The following is an 11,577-nucleotide window of genomic DNA, read 5'->3' on the forward strand; positions in this document are numbered from 1 at the left end:
AGCAATCCCACTCCTGGGTATTTATCTGAAGAAAATAAAAACACTAATTTGAAAAGATATATACACCACTATGCTCATTGCAACATTAATTGCAGTAGCCAGGATATGGAAGCTACCCAAGTGCCCATTAGCCAATGAGTTGATAAAGAAGATGTGACATATATATAGACAGTGGAATATCACTCAGCCATAAAAAAGAATGAAATCTTGCCATTTGCGACAATACAGATGGACCTAGAGGGTATTATGCTAAGTCAAATAAGTCAGACTGAGAAAGATAAATACTGTACGATTTCACTTATATGTGAAATCTAAAATACAAACCAAATGAACAAATATAACAACAAAAACTCTTATAGATACAGAGAACAAACAGGTGATTGCCAGAGGAGAAGAAGGTGGGGGGAGGAAATAAATGGGGGAGGGAAATTAAGAGGTACAAACTCCCAGTTGCAAAATAAATGTTATAGGTATGAAATATACAGTGTAGGGAATATATTTAATAATTATGTAATATCTTTGTGTGGTAACATGTAACTAGACTTATCATGGTGATCAGTTTGAAATGTATAGAAATACAAGTCACTATGTTGTGTAACAGGAACAAACATATTATTGTAGGTCAATTATACTTCAAAAAGAAACAAACTCATAGAAAAAGAGACCAGATTTATGGTTACCAGAGGCGGAGGGTGAGAATTGGAAGATGGCAGACAAAAGGCACAAACTTCCAGTTATAAGATAAATAAATACTGGAGAGGTAATGTACAACATAATAAATATAATTAAGACTGCTGTATGTTATATATGAAAGTTGTAAAGAGAGTAAAACCCAAGAGTTCTCATCACAAGGAAAATTTTTTCTATTTCTTTAATGTATCTATACGAGATGATGGATGTTCATTAAACTTATTGTGATAATCACATCACGATGTACGTAAATCAAATCATTATGCTGTACATCTTAAACTTATACAGTGCTGTAAGTCAATTATATCTTGATAAAACTGGAAGGAAAAAAAGAGGCCCCAGGGAGCTCCTTCTCCCTTCTGCCACATGAGGACACATAGACGGTGTCTATGAACCAGGAAGTGGGGCCTCACAAGACACCAATCCCACAGCACCTTCATCTTGGACTGTCCAGTCTCCAGAAGGTGAGAAATAAATGTTTGTTGTTAAAACCACCTGTCTGTGGTATTTTTGTTATAGCAGTGCAAAAGGATTAAGACAGGCATGTTTATTATCTTGATTATGGTGGTGATTTCATGGGTATATACATATGTCAAATTCATCAAAATTGATGCATGAAATATGCACAGTTTGTTGTATGTCAACCGTACTGTGGTGAAGCTGTTTAAAAAAATTTAAGATGTCGCTACTTTGCAGTGTCTTGAGAGCTCTGAAAGATGCATGCACAATGCTCCGTGGTAGAGTGTGTTGCTGGCCCCAGTTCCTCATTCCTTCTCTGCCTCAGCACACTTTGCCATGTAACTTTGTAGCGCCCTTCCACTGTGGATGGGCGCCTGTCCCATCCCTTGACAGAAAGCATATGGTTCCCCCATATGGCTTGCTTTTGGCAGGGGGATGTCAGCAGATGTGAAAGCTACTGTGATACAGATTCAGGCTGTGTGCTGAGGCTGCCTCTTGCATCTCTACCATTATTATGAGAGCATGCCTGGACTGACCTTCTAGAGGATGAGAGACATGTGGAGCAGAGCCAGGTTGCTCTGGTCACCCCAGTCAAGGTCAGTCTACATTGATCAGCCAACAAACATGAACACCTCTCCCCTAGGCTTTTTTGTGAGTCAGCCAAGATCATCAGGGCTACCTAGCCAACCCACAGCTGATCCCAAAGAAGTGAGCAAAAATGTGTTTGACGTTAGTCAATGAGGTTCTATGATTTGTGTTAGGCAATCTAACCGTGGTAATAGATAACTGATTCAAGTCCTAAAAGAAGGAACAGTTTGGGGTTATCTGGGAAGGCTTCCTGGAGGAGGTAAAGCAAGTTGGGTTTAATGGTGAACATGAACTGGCCAGGGGAATGACAAGGGGAGGGCAAAAGAGCAGAGACGAGCAAAAGCCTGTAGGCCTGGCAGACCTCAGTGCAGGAAATTGGGACAATAACTCAGCGTGGCCAGAGCCAAGTGTGGTACGAGAAGGGAGAAGGGATGGAGAGAGGGGTGAGTCCTCATCGTGAAGGGCTTGCATGCCAGGCAAAGGCATTTTTAGGAAATAGAGAGCCATAGCAGGTCTTCAGGAGGTTATGATTTTATAACAATCACGTGGCTAGGGCAGAGGGCAGATTGGAGCCAGCAAGATGGCAAGCTGGGGCCACAGTGCAGATGAGCAGGTGAGCAAGGATGGACTGAACTCTGGCTGGGATGGAGATCCCATGAGCGCCATTTGTGGTACAATGACCCCAGAGGGTTCTGTGTGGCTGGTGCTTCCTTTACAGAGTTTTTCCTCATTCCGGACTCACCTAAGCCGCACCACAGAACCCTTGGCCTGAGTCAAACTCACCTCTCACTGTGGGCAATTAAGTTAAATTTTCCATCAATTTTGTATGGTTTGCTGATAGATAAGAACTGGGCAATAGTGTTTAAGGCTCAAAGTGCAAGGGCTGCAAAGAAGAGCTTCACATGATGCTTGCAAGGTTACTGTATTCATGAGATCCCATGTTTGCCTCCTGTGTTATTGTGAGTTAATTACATGGTGCCTAAATGCATCCCTTGATAATCAACCCACGTTTAATTAACATTACGGATTGATTAAATGGGAATGATGTGCTTATGTGACATAAAGAAGAGTGTTTGTAGGAAGGTGTAATTGGCATTGATGAGGGGAGTGGGCACATTTACAGCTTCAGCTTCTGAATGGCTTCTCCTGAACTCCCTCTAGATGAGATTTACAGCCTGGAGAGGGGTTAAAATTTACCTAACTGCTATCTTCTAGCTATGTCTGCAGCTCCGGGCAACTTGCAAAAGCTGTCTGGGTTACGGTTTTCTCTTCTTTAAAATGGGGAAGTAATATCTCCAACGCAAGCTACTTCTTTGCTTTCAAAATGTACGGCCCCAACCTGAAGGGAAGTGCCCTGCTGGCGTCTCCCCACCACAGCCTGTAGCCTCTGCAGACAAAGGGCCCTGCTTAGTCCCTTCTGCAAAAACAGGAACGCTTGTCCCTCTTCTGGGCTCGTTGTGGCCCAGCACCAGTCTACCTTGCAGTGAGTGCAAGAACAGTTCCTGGCATCAAAATCCTTTCCCGGAAGACGTAGGTCCTCTACACGCAGAAAATCTGCAAAGATTCATCATCTTCTAATATTTATGCAGAAGACCAAACTATGAGACAAGGTGAGCATATGGTGCTAAAAATGCAGAATAGATTTACTGTGTCTAAGCCACAAAAACTACATTCCCGTGGTGCCTTACAGGGCTGAGTGGGGAACCCAGGAAGAAGGAAAACCCACTCCTAGCTGATGGGAGATTCTGATGGGTTTTTCTCCAGTGGCAGAGTCATTCATGAGAATCTCAGCATCTTAGAACCTGGAAATTATCAAAAGTTAGAATCTTATGTTACTGAGTTTTAGACTCTTTTATAGAATCCTAAACTATAAAACCTAATGTCAGATGTCAGAATCATAGGATTTTAGGGACCTAAGTTATCATCTTGCCCAGATACCCAGTCAACATACAAATCATTCATACGTGTGAGAGAAAAGACTTCCAGACGGAGGGAGCAGGAAGTGCAAAAGTCCTGAGGCAGAAATGTGCTTGGTGTGTTTGAGGAATGGGAAGACCTTGCAAGACTCTGAGACTTTGGGCACCTCAGGGATAAGGGGGAGAATGCTCCCTCAGGGGTAGGCAACTCAAGGGTAGGTGCTGACCACACAGTGGATGCTTAATAAAAGTCTGAACGTGTTCAGTTCAGGACCCCACACAGCCAGAGGGAGCCAGACATTGGGCGCATAGGAGAGAGGGATGGGGTGTAAGGGGATTGATGAGAAGCCAGGTTGGGATGGGGGGGGCATGGGGTGCCAAGTAAAGGTCCTGGGTGTTCTTCTTGGAGAAGAGAAGGGACTGTCAGGGGAAAAGGGTGGGCTGCAGTGGAGGCCCCCAGGTGTGGCCTCAGACCACAAGGAGGTGGCTGTGTCCAGGTAGATGGGAGTATGTTAGGCCAGAACTCGAGTCCAGGCTCTATCCAGGACCCCTGTGTAAGCTTGGGCCGCGGGGTCACCAGAAGAGTAAAGAATGGCCTGATAATGGGGCCTCTGCAGTGCTCAGGACTCACTTCAGCAACTTGTAAACAAACTCGAGGACACTGGCCAGTGTCCTGTGGCTGATTTTAAATGCTCCCCTGGGTGGGACAGGAGGCTTGCTGAGGGTGAGGGGGAAACAGGGTTGGGAGAGAGGCCAGGAGAGTCAAGTGGAAGGTCACCTGGGGTGTGTGCAGGTTTCTGAGGGATTCAGAGAATACAGACAAATGTCCACTGCTGGCTGAGCACCTACTGTGTGCCAGGGAGTTTACACATCCACCCATTCATTCACAATATTTCATTGAGCACCTACTATGGGCCTGGCCCCAGGCTGAGACCTGGGAAGACAAGTGAATCAACAGATGTGGTCCTACCTTCATGGGGCTCATGTCTAGGTGAAGAAGATGGGGTAAAAACCCCTCAAATAAACAATTAAGTGAAAGAGTGAAGCAGTGAGGTACGTGCCATGTAGAAAACCAACAAGGGCCGAGACGGAACTTTGCCTCCTCACTCATTCTAACAAAGCATCCTGTATTTACAAGAAGATCCTCTCCTGAACCCATTTTACAGCCAGGAAAACTGGCTGAGAGACCCAGAGAGGTGGGTAACTTGCATGGGCAACATGCCTGGGAAGCAGCAGTGCTAGGATCCAAGCCTGCATCAAGAATACACAACAAGCTGTGGCTTGTCTTCCCCGCCTCCCCCTGTCCCTGGACGAGGGGGTCTCAGTGAGTGAGGGGGTGCACTGTCACCACAGGAACCACAGAACAAGTACTTCCCTGGGCTGAAGGAGCTGTTGGATCGGGAAGACCTGGGTCCCAATTCTGCTTCCTTCACTTGCTTGCTCTCTGATTCTGAGTGTGTTCATTGATTTCCCTGCATCTCAGTTTTCTCCTCTGTAAAATGGGAATGATAACATGTATCTTAAATGGCTGTTGTGAGGATCAAATGAAAAAAAAAGACAAAGTACCCAGCATAGACCTGTAGACACAGTGTTAAAATGTTTCCAGGCACATTGTGTTCAAAGTTCGTTCCACTTATTTGGATAAAGGCATATTTTCCCTCTCTCAGTGATTTCAGAAGGCTTTTTCTTAACCCGCACCTGCAGGTGCTGGGAAGAACACATTGCCCAGAAGCCAGAGGAGGCCAAGGCTCCAACCCTCTGCTGTGCAGGCTCAGCCAGGTTGCTGAGCTTCTCTGACCCTCAGTTTCCTCATCCGTAAAACTGGAACATGACGCCCCCTGGGAAGGCTGTTATGAAGGTTGGATGTGGTGATACAAGTTGAGGGCCTGGTGTGGAACTGGCATAGAATGGGAGCTAGATACACCAGGCTGCTTTGTTTGGCGAAAGGACTTATGCTGTCTTTGAGCTCAGACTTTTCTGGCTTCTAAATGCACAGTGGGACAGGAAGAGCAGTGAGGTCAGAACTGGAGGAGCCGGAGATTGGAGTCCCTCCTCTGCCCCAGCCTCGCTGTGCACCTTGGGTGGGTCACTGCACCTCCCTGACCCTCTGTCTCTTTGTCAATAAAACAGAGAAAATTACGTTACTCCTAAACTAGAACCATCGGCAGGACCCAGTGAACCACACGAGAGACCCCAGAAAGGAAGGCGGAATGAAGAATTCTCTGTCAAGCTGTGTGAGCAGCCAGATCGACATGTGGAGAAATAGCAGAAACCCTTTAAGGATGCACTGAAGGCTGGAACACCTTATTCCTGAACATGTTTATGTAAATTAATTGGATCACCTGTCCTCAGCACCTTTTAATCGCAAAATGAATTAAGTTTCAAATGCTCAGCTTGTGGCCCCGGGAAGGGAAGGCAGAACCCAAGTTGGCAGGAAGCCACAGAGACGCTGCCCTCTGTGGTGGCCACGGTGGCCCAACGGAAGTCCCCGTAGTGCCCACCTGCTGGCCAAGACCCCATGGGATGCTGGAGGAGCCTGGGAGGTGGCTGAGACTCTCGGAGCAGACGAGCTTATGGAGTCGGAGGGTGGTGGCCTCCTAGCTTGTGAGCCGAGCAGCAGGGCTTAGACAAAGGCGTGGATGGTCCATGGTGGTGGCCAGAGTGGCCCAGCATGAATACTCCACCCCAGCACCTTTCACTGGCTGTTTTTCTTCTCCTTCATGGCATGTCTACCACGTTCACTGCTGTGTGTTTGGGGCTGAGAAGTGTGTCTGGCACACAGGAGGTGCTCAACATGAATGAGTGAATGAATGAATGAATTTCAACACAGTGAAAGGAGGGGTTTTTCACAGCATCAGAGTTGTCACCGGTGGGATGGGCAGCTTCAGGAGGGAGGGTATCTCAGGGTTCTTAGAGGGAGGAGATGCAGGTGTTGGCTGGGATGTAGATTTGCTTGGAAAACCTTTGCTTGGCCCCGCATGTACACCCCTCCTGTCTGCTCTTCCCAGAGAGTTTGGATTCCTCTCTCAGGTCGAGGCAATGATTTGGGGTCCGTCAAACATGAGCTCAGCTCTGTTTTCTTAACTAATTCAGGAACAGCTTACTTCTTTGTGACTCAGTTTTCTCATTTGTAAGTGGAACTAATACAGTTGCCCTCCAGTATCCAAGGGGGATCAGCTCCAGGACCCCCTCAGCCCTAGCAGACACCAAAATCCAAGAATGCTCAAGTCCTTATATAAAATGACGTATTATTTGCATATGACTTATGCACATCCTCCCATACACTTTAAGTCATCTCTAGGTTACGTCTAATACCTAATACAATGTAAATGCTATGTAAATCATTATAAACACAATGTAAATCCTATGTACATAGCTGTTGGTGCACAGCAAATTCAAGTTTTGCTTTTTGTAACTTTCCAGAATTTTTAAAAAAATATTTTTGACCAGTGCACGGTTGGTTGAATCCATGGATGTGGAACCTGCGGATATGGACGGTTGACTAATTCCTGAGGCACAAGGGGCTGTGGAGAATGGGAAGGAAATATATTCTGTAAAGGAAAATGCACACACAGAGTCAATGGATATTCCCCCTGTTTTCAGAGTCGGTGAACCCACGTGGTCCGGGCTGACAGCCACAAGATGGGGGTTTGGCCACACCAGATCCTGTTGGGAAAGAAGCCTGGACATCTAGTCTCTCGCTGGCGAAACATCAGCACAGCCTGAATTAAAGCTTCCAGGTCTGAGCACCCCCAGGAGGGAGGTGTGGACCACAGAGGGGTGGCAGTGAGGGGTGGGGGTAGAGGGAGGAATGCCTGATTCCTTCTTCCTCCTTCTGGGCAGCCTCACTTCCCTGCTCTGCTCGGCCGCTGCATCACATTTGGGAGAACATCTTGATCCATCAACACAAGCAGCCGACGAGGTATTTGCATATTCAGTGGGGGAAGGATAATCCAGGTGGCCTCGTGCAATTCCTCTTCTGGTGTGTGAATGTGCACGTGTCCTGGGTGGAGAGCCCACCCGCCTGCCTGCTGCTGAGTTCCCGCGAGGCCTGGGTTTGGCACAGGAGATGCAGGGAGTATTGAGGTGATGTGGTGAGGGTGGGAGTGTCTAGCAGAAATTAGTGCTCAGGGAAATAATTCAATAAATCATCATGAATCAGGGAAGGAATTGCAGCTTCTGCATCCCAGGAGCTCTTGAGCAGGATCCCGGATACTGCTGCTCTGGTGTTTGTCTTTCTCTGAAGGTGGTGGATGTGAAAGTGCGGGTTACCAGGCAACCACCAACATCTGTCCCTACCTGGCTCCAACTGCTATGGCCTGTAGGGGAGACACCTGGATAAACTCAAGGACTCTGCAGGGACACACTCAGCCGAGTGGGGTCACTGGGTCTGCCCACTGGAGAGCCTGGGCAGATGAGATCACAGGGGAGCTCTGTACATCATCCACACAGCCCCAGAGCATCCCAGAAGCACTGAAGCCTCTGACCATGCTGCTCCAAGCCTGAGCCTGACCCCCCCAGACACATCCAGCCACTCACAATAGAGGGAGGAGCTTGGGAGGTAAAATCTGTGGACCTGGTCCAAGTCCCATCACCACTTCTCTTGAGCAGGTCCTGAGTCACTGTGTAAATGGGGTAGAAAATGACACCAACTTCTGAAAGGAGGAGTGATCTGTAACTACCCTAGCCTCCCTCCATAAAGCTCCTGGGACTCCTTTCATGGCCTCCTCACACCCTGCTTCCAGCCTGGCAGATACAGCCAGTAGTAGAGGGTATAGAGGGGAGTTTAGGAGGCTGCCAAACCTGGGCTTAAGCCCTGGTGAGCTGTGTGACCTTTGGCAAGTTACTTAATCTCTCTGTGCCTCATTTTCCTCATCTGTAAAATGAGGACTATAAGGGTTCTCACCACACAGGGTGGTTACAAGCTAATGGAAGGAAAGCCAGGGACATAGCCAGTGCTCAGTAAATAGCAGCCTTCTTCCTCACCATCACCACCACCACCACCATCACAATCAGCATCGTCACCACCACCATCAGCATCATGATCATCACTGTCAACACTGTCTTCTTCTTCATCATCATCATCGTCATTGCCTTCTCTCTGCACACCCTGAAATATTATGCAATTGGGACATGCTCCGTAGTCAATTCTCTTTCTTACCATTCTATCATCAGCATTTTCCCACATCACTGAAAATTCCTCAAAAGCATGATGTTAATAGCTTCGCAATTTACCTCATTTAGATGCACCATAATTTACCTCACCATCCTCGCCTGCCAGACACTTGGAGGATTTCAGGCTTTTCTCTTATGCACATCAGGCTTTGATGAACATTCAGAGACCCATGTGCTGAGTCCATGACCGCATCCTCAGGACAGGTTCTTGCTGCAGAATCATGGCATCCAGAGCAGCCGTGTTTCTCAGACTCGGGGTCTTGGTCATCCAACCATCTTCCTGAAAGTTGTCCCGATGGATGCCCCCCAGCAGCCCACAAGGGTGCCCACTGCACCACTCACAGCCCTGGCCTTCTTCCCAGCTACACAATCATCATATCACATTCCCGGGTGTCTGGAAGCCTGACAACAAGGACAGAGGTAGCCTGGGGAGGGCAGCTCGGGCAGGGAGTCAGAGGAGCTGGTTCTGCCCCACCTGCTCTCACCTGTTGGGTGCATGTCCTGGCCCCTCTCCTCCTCTGGGTTTCCGCTTATGCACCTGTTGCAATAGCTCCCCAGCTGTTCTCCCTCCCTCTAGCCCTTCTGGTGCCCAGAACAGGGCCTGATACCCAGTAGGTGTCCAGTGACTATCTGTTGAAGCCTGAACTACCAAAGTGCACTTTATAAGGGACAATTTGAACATGTCATACTCCCAATCCCAGCCTTTGCCAGCATTCGCTTCAATGTAGTTATTTGCTTCTTGCTGCATTTCACTGCAGTGCAGTAGAGGAGTCAGTAAACCTGGAATTTAAATCTTGGCTGTGCCACTCAGAAGCTGTGTGACCCCAAGCAAGTGACTCAACCTCTCTGTGTCTCAGTCTCCCCCTCTGTAACATTGGAATAATGATGCTTCTTGGTTCATAAAGTTGTGAGAATTTAACACATTCATGTGTATAAAGTGCTTAGAATAGCACTGAGCACATGTAAATGCTGCAGAAGTGTTTGTTTTGGTTATTATTATTAATACACAGTCTAAGGGAGAGTCTCACTTTGGGTGAGATGTGGCTGACCCAGGTGCTGAAGCCCCTGTGTCCCGACCCGTCCCTGAGTCTCCATTCCTAGGCTCAGCTTCCCTCTGGCTGGCTTCCCTCGCAGGCATCCCGCTCCTCCGGACTGACCTCACAATTCTAAATATCGGACTAGTTCGAATCCATTCCAAACCCAGTAGTTGATGTCCTCGGAGTTCATGCTGAAAGCCTTCTGTCCCCAAGCCCCCAACCCCAGCAGGGCTAGCCTCCACCTGATTGTAGGTCATGGGCAGTGTCACCCTGCTCCAGGCTCATGGGTCCTCCCTTCACTTCGCTGTCCTTGGAGCAATTTCCTCCATGCATCCCTGAGCTGATGTGAGCCTTCAGCAAGGCTGGTCCAGGAGGACCCAGTGCCCCTTCACTGCTGACACTCACCTCTGCAACTACTCTGTAAATGGGACAGGTCATCCTTGAACATGAGCAGAGGGGCTGCAGCCTGAGTGAGGCAGTACTGGTCAGCAAATCTGGTGGCTGGCGGGTACACTCAGAGGTGAGGGGAAAGCAGGTAATGGCAGCTCTCAGAGCCTCAGCCTCCTCATCTCGAAAATGGGATCAATAACAGTGTGTTCCTCCAGAGGCTTTGGAGGATTCTAGAGACGATGCCCAACGTGAGCCTGGCCCAGGATCCAACATGCAGTGGTTGGTTATGGTTCTTAGCAGCATGATCAGATGCCCCCAGGGCTGTTGGATTCCTGGCCGACCACTGTTCTCTGGAGTTTTCACACAGTTATGGCCTGTCCACACCCAGGACCAGAGGCAGCATCAGGACCAGCATTAGAGAGAAAATGGATTTGACTGGAGCACACGCCCCCTCTGCTGTGTCTACCCTGCCCCCACTCAACTTGCCGCTACCAGGGCTTCCAGAACATGCTCCTGGGCTCTGACCACAGTCCAGTTACATAGTCCCGGTCCAGGGAGGCTTGGTGTCTGGGACCAGAGGACGGGTGAGTAGAGGCCTATCTGCCTGAGGAAGGACTTCATGGGACAGGATGTCTTCCCCTCAGGGTCCCCATCAAAGTCCTTGTGGGTTCACGAGGTGACATTCCTTCCGCTCCCTGGGCCTCCCTAGCAGAGCACAGTGTCAGGGTTCACACGCCTTCCCCAGCTCTGGCCGCCCTGTGAGGGGTGATGATGATGCCCAGTTACAGACCAGGACACTGTCCCCAAAGGGGCCTGGGAGATGTCAGCAGCCTTTTGACATGGTGTCAAATACAATGCAGTCCCCACGGACCCCCAGGGGACCCTCAACATCCAAAGGAGTGGGGGGCCTTGTGGGGGACCTCAGGCTGCAGAGGAGGCTGGGAAAGGGGAAAAGGAGAAGGTCAGTGGGCGGTGGTCAGCGGGAGGAAGCACAGGGGCCTGAAGGGCACAGCCGGCTTGTGGGCGGGGCCAGACTGGCTCTTGGGAGGGGCCAGTACCACTTGTGTGGGTGAGGGGCAGCCTGGGGCAGAGAACTAACTGTTTTAGAAACAGGAAATGGGATCAGAGCATCCTTTCAGGCTCACTGGTGGGGCTTCTCTGAGCTGGGAACCCAGGACCTCCCTCTGCAGAGAAGCACCCCCAGCTCTCCCCCGCTCAGGGACCTCTGCACCCTTGTCCCCTCTGCCCAGGGTCTCCCCTCCACTTCCTGCTCTGCAGCTGTGAGCACCAAGCACAGCCCTCAGCACAGCTGTGCTTCCTCA

At 49.1% G+C, this 11,577-nt stretch overlaps 1 pseudogene; it reads right to left on the reverse strand.

The window, feature by feature from the left end:
• LOC111163242 (eukaryotic translation initiation factor 4E transporter pseudogene) overlaps positions 1-8,738 on the reverse strand; it is a 52,691-nt pseudogene extending 43,953 nt beyond the window's left edge.
• Positions 8,739-11,577: the final 2,839 nt, after the last annotated feature.

Source organism: Delphinapterus leucas, chromosome 1, assembly GCF_059928025.1.
Source record: "Delphinapterus leucas isolate spDelLeu-1000000601 "Yukka" chromosome 1, BTC_Dleu_Yukka2, whole genome shotgun sequence".
NCBI lineage: Eukaryota > Metazoa > Chordata > Mammalia > Artiodactyla > Monodontidae > Delphinapterus > Delphinapterus leucas.